Source organism: Salmo salar, chromosome 01 (genome assembly GCF_965601325.2).
Source record: "Salmo salar chromosome 01, fSalSal1, whole genome shotgun sequence".
NCBI lineage: Eukaryota > Metazoa > Chordata > Actinopteri > Salmoniformes > Salmonidae > Salmo > Salmo salar.
The window spans coordinates 41,064,293-41,077,892 of NC_138291.1; positions in this window are offsets into that span (position 1 = coordinate 41,064,293).

Sequence of the window (13,600 nt, forward strand, 5' to 3'; positions counted from 1 at the left end):
TCCTTCTTATACTTACAACAAGTATCAGAGAATTCTGCTTTCATTTTACTTTGCATAATCTTATATTGCATCTTGTGGTTGTATCACTGATGACTGTATCATCAGGACTAGTTCTTATTATACCTCAGTGGGATACTCACGTCTCGAAAACATTAACTCCCTCCCCAGGTTATTGCGCACAGCGCATATGATGATGCGTTTATAACCATAACCAAGTGGAAAGGTGGTAATTACCTGTTATAAAGTCATAACTTGTTGGATGTATTCACGTTGATGTTCTCCGTTTTGCTCTATGACCCCCACAAGTGTCATGGGACTCGTCTGAAGGTAACCGGTTACCAGGCCGAAAAAAAGTATGGAAGTGAATGGGGCATTTCCATGTCAAAGGTATACAGATAATGCCAAGGAAAAAATATAATTATCAATCCATCGCTCAGATATAGGACAGACACTTCAAAACATACTTCCTTTTGCTTTATTTTTGGACTATCTGTTTTTCCATGTATGATTTATTCAAAGCGTTTCTATGGGATAGGCCAAATGCAATGTTTCATCAAATGTTTTTTTGGGGGGGGCCACCGAAATTTTCCTAATTATTGGACATGTAAAAACACCAGCAACTCAGCTACAAGTGATTTTAATTTGGAAAATCTATTCCAAAGTATTCCCATGCATAATAATAATAATAATAATAATAATAATAATAATAATAATAATAATAATAAAATGTGTGACCGTATACAAATGTAAGCAAGGTTTGAAATTATTATGTTTTAGTCAAATATTATCTGTTTGGGCTGCCTTAGGGCCAGATTTCCCAAACTACATAGCTGATTCAAATAATCAAAGCTTGAAGATGAGTTGGTTATTTGAATCAGCTGTGTAGTGCTAGGGCATGTCAAAAACCAAAACATGCACCCGGGGGATGGAGACATAACATGCTTAGTTGAGCTTCTCCAGAAAGTGACATTGCAGGCTTTCTGTACAGCACTTTGAGATATCAGCTGATGTAAGAAGGGCTATATAAATACATTTAATTTGATTTACAGAAGCTCAGTGCTGCCCCCTCTCATTGAGTAACTCAAGTTGAAGGCTGATCGGAGTACAATTAGCAACTAACTTATCCTTAAACTTCTTCTGTGTGCAATTTTAAAATAATTGGTTCAAGGACATACATCTGGTGTATTAGAAGCAGTTATTGGTACCATGATGGTCTTGCAAATACAATTTTTATTTACACTAAGATTGACCACAAAGATGGCTATTTTTTATTCACTATAATAGGGGATCCTGTTTTCCGCTAACAATGTCTACAGTACTGCGGTCAGCCTTGAACATGCTTTCAATGAAAGGGGGCAGTCGTTCTCCACTTTAGAAGTCAGAGCTCAGGGATAATAGAGTTTCCCACCAGTAATTACCAGTTGGAGGGCAACTAGTGGATTTTTCCCAGTCGTATGTGGTAAATACCACCTTCGCACTTGGTTATGAAAGCAGCATTAGCCTGGGATATCAAAGATGCAATGTTGGTCTTAATGGGAGTCACCATAGAATTCTATGGGAGTGATCTACTTAAAGTAGTTTTCATCATTTAATTTTAGCGAATCACACAACTGCATGGTGTGTGGAGGAAAGTGTGGGAGATGATTGATCTAAAATCTCTGATGAAATAGTTCGCCCAAATAATGGTCCAAAAATGAATGCACTTTTTTGCCTCCATCAGCTGACGCCTATGACATACACTACCGTTCAAAAGTTTGAGGTCCTCTGTCCAGTGTCTGTGTTCTTTTGCGCATCTTAATCTTTTATTTTAAGAAAGTACTTTGTTAATGGCCATTTTGAGCCTGTAAGAGAACCCACAAATGCTGATGCTCCAGATACTCAACTAGTCTAAAGAAGGCCAGTTTTATTGCTTCTAATCAAATCAACAACTTTCAGCTGTGCTAACATAATTGCAAAATGGTTTTCTAATGATCAATTAGCCTTTTAAAATGATAAAATTGGATTAGCTAACACAACTATCAATGGAACACAGGAGGGATGGTTGCTGATAATGGTCCTCTGTACGCCTATGTAGATATTCCATTAAAAATCATCCGTTTCCAGATACAATAGTCATTTACAACATTAACAATGTCTACACTCTATTTCTGATCAATTTGATGTTATTTTAATGGACACAATTTTTTGCTTTTCTTTCAAAAACAAGGACATTTCTAAGTCACCCCAACCTTTTGAACGGTAGTGTACACTAGGTCAAAATAGAAAACAGGTAGATTTGATTGGTTGAAATGGGAAACGTCACTATCGTGGGAAAACTTAAAGGCAGACAAAAAGATGGGAAGAGGACTCCTTTGAAATATTCACCTTAAGACTAAACAACATAACTTTAGCTGATGAAGAGTGAGCATGAAGTATCATTGGTGAAGTTCTTGATATACCTCTCTGTTCATTTGCAGGCAGAGGATGTGCTTTTTGACAGGTGAGTGTTGAAAATGCTTGCTTTAGATAGCTAACGTTACATTTCCAGCTACTGCTTGTTTTTGTTTGTTTAATTCAGAGGTGACAACCGAGTCTCGAAAGCCCAACCCTAGGCAACCATGATTAGGCAGGCATGCCAGAACGTCACAATTCAAATCCAAAGTTTGCAGGCAAAACGTTTGCAGCACTTGGTTTTAGTGAAGGTAGTTGACGCAAACTAGCCACTTGCGAAATGCACACAAAAAAATATATATGTGATCTCCATCTTGCTAGCTAGCTACTATTTTGTATAGTAGTGACGTAGGCTGTGATGTAGTTCCTCTATGCCAAAAGAGTCCATTATTGAAACCAGACCCTTAGTATGACCTGGTGGTAGAAGATGTCTCTGAGCTTGTTTATCTGAGACTCAATGCTCTGGTTAAGTTTGCCAGATAGTACCAGAGTGAGCAGTCCATGGCTCGGGTGACTGGAGTCCTTGACGATCTTCCAGGCCTTGCTGCTCAGTCACCGCCTGGTGTAAATGTTCTGTAAGGCTAGAAGCTTGCCCCCAATGATGTACTGGGCCATCCGCACCACCCTCTGTAGAGCCTTGAGGTTGAGGGCGGTGCAGTTGCCATACCAGGTGGTGATGCAGTCAGACAAGATGCTCTCAATGGTGCATCTATATCAGTTCTTGAGGATCTAAGGCACCATGCCAAATTTCTTCAGCTTCGTCATCTCCTCCTCCAAGTAGGTGGATGCTTTCATAGCTAGCTACAGTTTGTGTAACAGTATGGTTGCCTGTCCTCCATCTCTCTCAGGTTTGCTGAGACAAGTATGACAGTAAAATATGGGTCCATTGGATGTGGGTGAGTTTCCCCATACTATACTGAAAAAAATATAAACGCAACATGGAACATTTCAAAGATTTTACTGAGTGACAGTTCAATAAGGAAATCAGTCAACTGAAATACATTCATTAGGCCCTAATCTATGGATTTCACGTGACTGGGAAAACAAATACGCATCTGTTGGTCACAGATACCTTAAAAAAAATAGAAGCGTAGATCAGAAAAATAGTCAGTATCTGGTGTGACCATCCGCTTAAATGGCTGTGTGAAGTTTCTGGAAATTGTCGGGAACTGGAACATGCTGTCGTACATGTCGATTCAGAGTACCCCAAACATCCTCAATGGGTGTCATGTTTGGTGAGTATGCAGGCCATGTAAGAACTGGGACATTTTCAGCTTCCAGGAATTATTAACAGATCCTTGCAACATAGGGCCGTGCATTATCATTCTGAAACATTAGGTGATTGTGGTGGAGTGGCAAGACGATGGGCCTCAGAATCTCATCACGGTATCTCTGTGCATTGAAATTGTCATCAATAAAATTCAATTGTGTTAATTGTCCATAGCTTATGCCTGCCCATACCACAACTCCACCATCACCATAGGGCACTCTGTTCACAACGTTGACATCAGCAAACCACTCACCCACAAGAAGCCATACATGCTGACTGCCATCTGCCCGGTACATTTGAAACCAGGATTCATCCGTGAAGAGCACACTTCTCCAGCGTGCCAGTGGCAATCTAAGGTGAGCATTTGCCCACTGAAGTCAGTTATGACGCCAAACTGCAGTCAGGCCAAGACCCTGGTGAGGACAACGTGCACACAGATGAGCTTACTTGAGGTTTCTGACAGCTGTCTGGGTGGCTGGTCTAAGACGATCCTGCAGGTGAAGAAGCCAGATATAGAGGTCCTGGGCTGACGTGGTTACTCATGGTCTGCGATTGTGAGGCCGGTTGGACATAATGCCAAATTCTTTAAAACAGGGTGGCTTATGATAGAGAAATTAACATTCAATTATCAAGAAACGGCTCTGGTGTTCATTGCTGCAGTCAGCATGCCAATTGCACGCTCCCTCAAAATTTGAAACATTTGTGGCATTGTGTTGTGTGACAAAACACATTTTAGAGTGGCCTTTTATTATCCACATCACAATGTGCACCTGTGTAATGATCATGCTGTTTAATCAGCCTGTTGATATGCCACACCTGTCAGGTGGATGGATTATCTTGCCAAAGGAGAAATGCTCCCTAACATTTTAGAGAAATAGCAGGACTGACTTTGTGTTAGCTAGCCAACGTTTAATTACTTCTGCTTTATGAACTAGACACGGACACGAATGATCCATTGGTAGCTTGTTGTTACCAAGTATTGGTGCTAACCGTGTGTTATAGGATGCTAGCATGCTAGTTAGCTACGGCGTCATAAGACACGGTGCACTAGGTGGGTTTTCACGGAAGAATACTGTACCAAGTTATCTAGCGGAATAAACTAAGTTTGAGCCTATTCCTGGAAACATTGAACCACTGTAGTTTACATCAATTTTAATTTCTAGTGGTAGCTAGGAAAGTTATATTTTAGCGTTTTAGTGTTTCAATGATTGTTAGTGAGGGAGGCCCTGCTCTCTCGCTTCCCCAGTTGTTTAGTTAATTTTTCATGCCAATCTCCTTTGCATTAGCCTAGCCTCTCCTGTAGCCTATCAACTATGTGTCGGTCTATCCCTGTTCTCTCCTCTCTGCACAGGCCATACAAACGCTTCACATCGCATGGCCACTGCCACTCTAACCTGGTGGTCCCAGCGCGCACGACCCACGTGGGGTTCCAGGTCTCCGGCAGCCTCTGGAACTGCCGGTCTGCGGCCAACAAGGCAGAGTTCATCTCAGCCTATGCTACCCTCCAGTCCCTCGACTTCTTGGCACTGACGGAAACATGGATTACCACTGAAAACACTGCTACTCCTACTGCTCTCTCCTCGTCTGACCACGTGTTCTCGCACACCCCGAGAGCATCTGGTCAGCGGGATGGTGGCACTGGAATCCTCATCTCTCCCAAGTGGACATTCTCTCTTTCTCCCCTGACCCATCTGTCTATCTCCTCCTTTGAATTCCATGCTGTCACAATCACTAGCCCATTCAAGCTTAACATCCTTACCATTTAACGCCCTCCAGGTTCCCTTGGAGAGTTCATCATTGAGCTTGACGCCTTGATAAGTTCCTTTCCTGAGGATGGCTCACCCCTCACAGTTCTGGGTGACTTTAACCTCCCTACGTCTACCTTTGACTCATTTCTCTCTGCCTCCTTCTTTCCACTCCTCTCCTCTTTTGACCTCACCCTCTCACCGTCCCCCCCCTACTCACAAGGCAGGCAATACACTTGACCTCATCTTCACTAGATGCTGTTCTTCTACTAATCTCACTGCAACTCCCCTCCAAGTCTCCGATCACTACCTTGTATCCTTTTCCCTCTCGCTCTCCTCCAACAATACTCACTCTGCCCCTACTCAGATGGTATTGCGCCGTCACAACCTTCGCTCTCTCTCTCTCCTGCTACTCTCTCCTCTTCCATCCTATCATCTCTTCCCTCTGCTCAATCCTTCTCCAACCAATCTCCTGATTCTGCCTCCTCAACCCTCCTCTCCTCCCTTTCTGCATCCTTTGACTCTCTATGTCCCCTATCCTCCCGACCGGCTCAGTCCTCCCCTCCTGCTCCGTGGCTTGACGACTCATTGCGAGCTCTCAGAACAGGGCTCCGGGCAGCCGAGCGGAAATGGAGGAAAACTAGCCTCCCTGCGGACCTGGCATCTTTTCACTCCCTCCTCTCTACATTTTTCTCCTCTTTTTCTGCTGCTAAAGCCACTTTCTACCACTCTAACTTCCAAGCATTTGCCTCTAACCCTAGGAAGCTCTTTGCCACCTTCTCCTCCCTCCTGAATCCTCCTCCCCCTCCCTCTCTCCGGATGACTTCGTCAACCATTTTGAAAAGAAGGTCGACGACATCCGATCCTCGTTTGTTAAGTCAAACGACACCGCTGGTCCTGCTCACATTTCCCTACCCTATGCTTTTGTCACGTCCTGACCAGCAGAGGGCGTATTGCTTAGTCTAGGTCAGGATGTGGCAGGGGGTTTGTGTTTGTTAAATGTTGGGTTGATGATTGGGACTTCCAATTGAAGGCAGGTGTGTATAGTTGCCTTTGATTGGAAGTCCTATATAGGTGTGTGTGTTTGTCTTTGGGGTTGTGGGGAATTGTTTTTGCACTTGCTTTGTGAGCCTGCAAAACTGTTGGCTGTCGTGAGTACTGTTTTTGGTTTTCCAGTGGATACTTTACTTGTTTTGTTAATTAAAGAAACATGAGTGTCCACACTTCCGCTGCGCCTTGGTCCTTCTCTCTCATGTATGACATTTTCAACGAAGAGTACGACTTAAGTTGTGACAGCTTTGACCTCTTTCTCCCCTCTCTCTCCAGATGAAATCTTGCATCTTGTGACGACCGGCCGCCCAACAACCTGCCCGCTTGACCCTATCCCCTCCTCTCTTCTCCAGACCATTTCCGGAGACCTTCTCCCTTACCTCACCTCGCTCATCAACTCATCCTTGACCGCTGGCTACGTCCCTTCCGTCTTCAAGAGAGCGAGAGTTGCACCCCTTCTCAAAAAACCTACACTCGATCCCTCTGATGTCAACAACTACAGACCAGTATCCCTTCTTTCTTTTCTCTCCAAAACTCTTGAACGTGCCGTCCTTGGCCAGCTCTCCTGCTATCTCTCTCAGAATGACCTTCTCGATCCAAATCAGTCAGGTTTCAAGGCTGGTCATTCAACTGAGACTGCTCTTCTCTGTGTCACGGAGGCTCTCCGCACTGCTAAAGCTAACTCTCTCTCCTCTGCTCTCATCCTTCTAGACCTATCTGCTGCCTTTGATACTGTGAACCATCAGATCCTCCTCTCCCCCCTCTCCGAGTTGGGTATCTCCGGCACGTCCTACCTGACAGGTCGCTCCTACCAGGTGGCGTGGCGAGAATCCGTCTCCGCACCACGTGCTCTCACCGCTAGTGTCCCCCAGGGCTCAGTTCTAGGCCCTCTCCTATTCTCGCTATACACCAAGTCACTTGGCTCTGTCATATCCTCACATGGTCTCTCCTATCATTGCTACGTAGACGACACACAATTAATCTTCTCCTTTCCCCCTTCTGATAACCAGGTGGCGAATCGCATCTCTGCATGTCTGGCAGACATATCCGTGTGGATGACGGATCACCACCTCAAGCTGAACCTCGGCAAGACGGAGCTGCTCTTCCTCCCGGGGAAGGACTGCCCGTTCCATGATCTCGCCATCACGGTTGACAACTCCATTGTGTCCTCCTCCCAGAGTGCTAAGAGCCTTGGCGTGACCCTGGACAACACCCAGTCGTTCTCCGCTAACATCAAGGCGGTGACCCGATCCTGTAGGTTCATGCTCTACAACATTCGCAGAGTACGACCCTGCCTTACACAGGAAGCGGCGCAGGTCCTAATCCAGGCACTTGTCATCTCCCGTCTGGATTACTGCAACTCCCTGTTGGCGGGGCTCCCTGCCTGTGCCATTAAACCCCTACAACTCATCCAGAACGCCGCAGCCCGTCTGGTGTTCAACCTTCCCAAGTTCTCTCACATCACCCCGCTCCTCCGCACACTCCACTGGCTTCCAGTTGAAGCTCGCATCTGCTACAAGACCATGGTGCTTGCCTACGGAGCTGTGAGGGGAACGGCACCTCCGTAACTTCAGGCTCTAATCAGGCCCTACACCCAAACAAGGGCACTGCGTTCATCCACCTCTGGCCTGCTGGCCCCCCTACCTCTGCGGAAGCACAGTTCCCGCTCAGCCCAGTCAAAACTGTTCGCTGCTCTGGCACCCCATTGGTGGAACAAGCTCCCTCACGACGCCAGGACAGCGGAGTCAATCACCACCTTCCGTAGACACCTGAAACCCCACCTCTTTAAGGAATATCTGGGATAGGATATAGTAATCCTTCTACCCCCCCCCTCGCAAAAAAAAAGATATAGATGTACTATTGTAAAGTGGTTGTTCCACTGGATATCAGAAGGTGAATGCACCAATTTGTAAGTCGCTCTGGATAAGAGCGTCTCCTAAATGACGTAAATGTAAATGTAAAAATAAGCTTTTTGTGCATATGGAACATTTCTGGGATCTTTTATTTCAGCTCAACAAACATTGGACCAACACTTCATATGTTGCGTTTCTATATTTGGTAAGTGTATTATAATAATATACTGTATTTTAAGTATGACAGTTTAATGAACATCTCAATGTGCAGTACAGAAGAAAAACAATATACATAAGGGTTCTGCCCAGTGACACGAGCCTACCAGATGAGCTAAACTACTTCTATGCTCGCTTCAAGGCAAGTAACACTGAAACATGCATGAGAGCACCAGCTGTTCCGGAAGATTGTGTGATCATGCTCTCCGCAGCCGACGTAAGTAAGACCTTTAAACTGGTCAACATTCACAAGGCCGTGGGGCCAGATGGATTACCAGGACAAGTCTGTAATAACATGTTTTAAGCAAACCACCATATATTCCCTGTACCCAAGAACACTAAGGTAACCTGCCTAAACGACTACCGACCCATAGCACTCACATCTGTAGCCATGAAGTGCTTTGAAAGGCTAGTCATGGCTCACATCAACACCATCATCCCAGAAACCCTAGATCCACTCCAATTTGCATACCGCCCCAACAGATCCACAGACGGCGCAATCTCCATTGCACTCCACACTGCCCTTTCCCACCTGGACAAAAGGAACACTTACGTGAGAATGCTATTCATTGACTACAGCTCAGCGTTCAACACCATAGTGCCCTCAAAGCTCATCAATAAGCTAAGGACCCTGGGACTAAACACCTCCCTCTGCAACTGGATCCTGAACTTCCTGACGGGCCGCCCCCATGTGGTAAGGGTAGGTAACAATACATCCACCACGCTGATACTCAACACAGGGGCCCCTCAGGGGTGTGTGCTCAGACCCCTCCTGTACTCCCTGTTCACTCATGACTGCATGGCCAGGCACGACTCCAACACCATCATTAAATTTGCCCATGACACAACAGTGGTAGGCCTGATCACCGACAACAAGAAGACAGCCCGTAGGGAGGTGGTCAGAGACCTGGCCGTGTGGTGCCAGGACAACAACCTCTCCCTCAATGTGATCAAGACAAAGGAGATGATTGTGGACTACAGGAAAAAGAGGACCGAGCACGTCCCCATTCTCATCGACGGGGCTGCAGTGGAGCAGATTGAGAGCTTCAAGTTCCTTGGTGTCCACATCACCAACAAACTATCATGGTCCAAGCACACCAAGACAGTCATGAAGATGGCACGACAAAACCTATTCCCCCTCAGGAGACTGAAAATATTTGGCATGGGTCCTCAGATCCTCAAAAGGTTCTACAGCTGCACCATCGAGAGCATCCTGACTGGTTGCATCACTGCCTGGTATGGCAACTGCTCGGCCTCCGACCGCAAGGCACTACAGAGGGTAGCGCGAACGGCCCAGTACATCACTGGGGCCAAGCTTCCTGCCATCCAGGACCTCTATACCAGGCGGTGTCAGAGGAAGGCCCTAAAAATTGTCAAAGACTCCAGCCACCCTAGTCAGACTGTTCTCTCTGCTACCGCACGGCAAGCGATACCGGAGTGCCAAGTCTAGGTCCAAGAGGCTTCTAAACAGCTTCTACCCCCAAGCCATAAGACTCCTGAACATCTAGTCAAATGGCTACCCAGACTATCTGCAGTGCCCAACCCCCCACCCTCTCTTTACACCACTGCTACTCTCTGTTGTCATCTATGCATAGTCACTTTAATAACTCTACCTACATGTACATACTACCTCAAATAACCGTTGTCCCCGCACTTTGACTCTGTATCGGTACCCCCCTGTATATAGTCTTGCTGTTGTTATTTCACTGCTGCTTTTTAATTACTTGTTACTTTTATCTCTTATTCTTATCTGTATTTTTTAAAACTGCATTGTTGGTTAGGGGCTCGTAAGTAAGCATTTCACTGTAAGGTCTACACCTGTTGTATTCAGCACATGTGACTAATAAAATTTGATTTGGTAGTAAAAACAATCAGTAATAATAGAATTTGAAAGTGTAGAACGCCACCCCAGATGTAGTGAACAAAATGTTTTTTGTTTTTTTTAGCAGTGGTGGTTTCTGCTGGTCCAGCTCAAGGTATCCTGAAAAAAAAGATGTATCTCCTAACGTTAAACATATTTTCACATGACCCTCCCCTTATACTGTAAAGTAAATTGAACACCCACCCCCCTCATACAATATCTCAAAATAATGTTTCCGACCACAAATAACAATAACTGTAGCGATCCTATGTTTATTAACCTGAATATCTACTTTGCTTTTGTGGTACAGTCGACGCCACGCAGAGCTACGGGCCAGAAGGTTGAGGGTTTGCCGACCACCACAGAAGAGCTCACTCTCCCTGCCTGTTTCATTACTTCACGATCAGAGCCGGTTGCAGTCAATGATCAGCTAGGGGAATCAGATTTTAAACATTTTGATGACATATTTATAATTATATACAATATATGCAACAGATTTTCCACCAACAGGTTTGTGTCAATGCCCCACACAACCAATAAACAAAATATACCGATTTCGGGCACTTCAATATCATGATTTGCATTTTCAACACCACAATAGACTATGTCAATCTCTACAAACCGAAAACGCATCCCTCACTGCCTTCTAGGTTTACCCAATATCGAAGGCTTGGCTTGACAATCTCTGAATGTCATTAAACTTTTTGGTGTTTTCTAACAAATGTCTCTTTCCATTCATCAATATTGGCCGCTGCACAGTTTGGATTGATTGATTGATTTTATTTGTCAGTTAAAATACATACACTACATGACAAAGTGTGTGGACACCTGCTCGTCAATCATCTCATTCGAAAATCATGGGCATTAATATGGAGTTAGTTCCCCCTTTGCTGTTATAACAGCCTCCACTCTTCTGGGAAGGCTTTGCACTAGATGTTGTATCATTGCTGCAGGGACTTGCTTACATTCAGCCGCAAGAGCATTAGTGAGTTCGGGCACTGATGTTAGGTGATTAGGCCTGGCTCGCAGTCTGCATTCCAATTCATCTCAAAGGTGTTTGATGGGGTTGAGGTCAGGGCTCTGTGCAAGCCAGTCAAGTTCTCCACACCGATCTCGACAAACCATTTATGTAAGGACCTCACTTTGTGCACGAGGGCATTGTCATGCTGAAACAGGAATGTTCCATCATCAAACTGTTGCCACAAAGTTGGAAGCACAGAATCTTTTAGAATGTAATTGTAGCGTTAAGATTTCCCCTAGCCCAAACCATGAAAAACAGCCCCAGACCATTTTTCCTCCTCCACCAAACTTTACAGTTGGCACTATGTATTGGGGCAGGTAGCATTTTCCTGGCATCCGCCAAACCCACATTCCTCCGTTTTACTTCGTTGGACTGCGTTTCCAATGGCGGCGAGCTTTACACCACTCCAGCCGAAGCTTGGCATTGCACATGGGAATCTTAGGCTTGTGTGTGGCTTTTTCAGCCATGGAAACTCATTTCATGAAGCTCCCGATGAACAGTTGTGCTGACGTTGCTTCCAGAGGCAGTTTGGAACTCTGTAGTGAGTGTTGCAAACGAGGTTAGACGATTTTTATGCGCTTCAGCACGGTCCTATTCTGTAAGCTTGTGTGGCCTACCACTTCGCAACTGAGCCGTTGTTTCTCATAGACGTTTCCATGTCACAATAACAGAACTTTCAGTTGACCGTAGCAGCACTAGCAGGACAGAAATTTGAGGAACTGACTTGTTGGAAAGGTGGCATCCTATGACGGTGCCATGTTGAAAGTCACTGAGCTCTTCAGTAACGCCATTATACTGTCAATGTTTGTCTATGGAGATTGCATGGCTGTGTGCTCAAGTTTATACACCTGTCATCAACGGATGTGGCTGAAATAGCCGAAACCACTAATTTGAAGGGGTGTTCACAAACTTTTGTATATATAGTGCACATACACAAATAATTATAGTGTACAGTGCATAAGTCGGGGACTTATTTCCATTGTGTCCATTGTGTCTACATTTGCTGCAGCATATGCTATAGTAATGTAAGAACTGAATGCACGTCTCATTTTCACATCGCCATCTGGCTTTCGGGGGTCACGCTATTGTTTTTACATAGCTTTTATGTTTTTTTTTGTCATGTATAATGTGTGGTAGCCTATATCATAGGCTATGTATTTGTCACGTCCTGACCGTAGTAAGTTGTTATTTTCTATGGTAGAGTAGGTCAGGGTGTGACAGGGGGTGTTTGTCTGTTTTTCTATTTCTATGTTCAGTTTCTAGTTTTGTATTTCTATGTTGGGTTTTGTTTGGCATGACCTCCAATTAGAGGCAGCCGGTTGTCGTTGTCTCTAATTGGAGGTCCTATTTAAGTTGATGTTTGTCCCACCTGTTTTTGTGGGTGATTATCTTTTGAGTAGTGTGTTGTCCTCTCTGCATCACGGTTTGTTGTTTTTGTATTTTCAAGTATTTAAGTGTATTGCATTCAGTTTCACGTTTAATAAATATGTGGAACCACAACCATGCTGCGCGTTGGTCCGATCATTCCAACAGTCGTGACAGTATTGGATAACTGCAAAATCATTTGGGCTTGGGCTCATAAAATGTATTTAATGTATTGTTCATCAGGCTCAGGTAGCATCATTTCCATGCCGATCAAAGCTCTAATCAAATCCAGACAAATGAATATGCTTTATACTGAATGCTTTAGAATGACACTTCCAGTGTGGGTGGGAAATACCGGGTTACCTGGGAGAAAAGTAATTATTCTCTGGATGGAACATTGGTAAAATACTGGTAAAATATAGTCTAGCTTATTCTTTAGATGTTTGGGGTTGCTGGTGAACCATGATGTGCAGGCATAATCAAAGTGACACTGGACTTGCACACTTGCTGGAGTCTTCAGAGTGTCTATAGGTTTCCATCCAATTGGCGACCAGATTTTTATGTGAATATTTAAAAAAATCTGCAGAAAAACAATATGCAAATTTCAGGGTTTCCTTTAGGAACATTTGACGATGAATCAACAAGATCAATAGTGGATAATTCTTAGCTCTGTGTCTCATGTCATCACTGTTCTTTCATGCACAATGATGCACCTGGCCTCTCTGCTGCCTGTCAGCTATTCCTATTTGTTCTTGTTGATTCATATAAAAAAATGTATGCAGCTTTGAA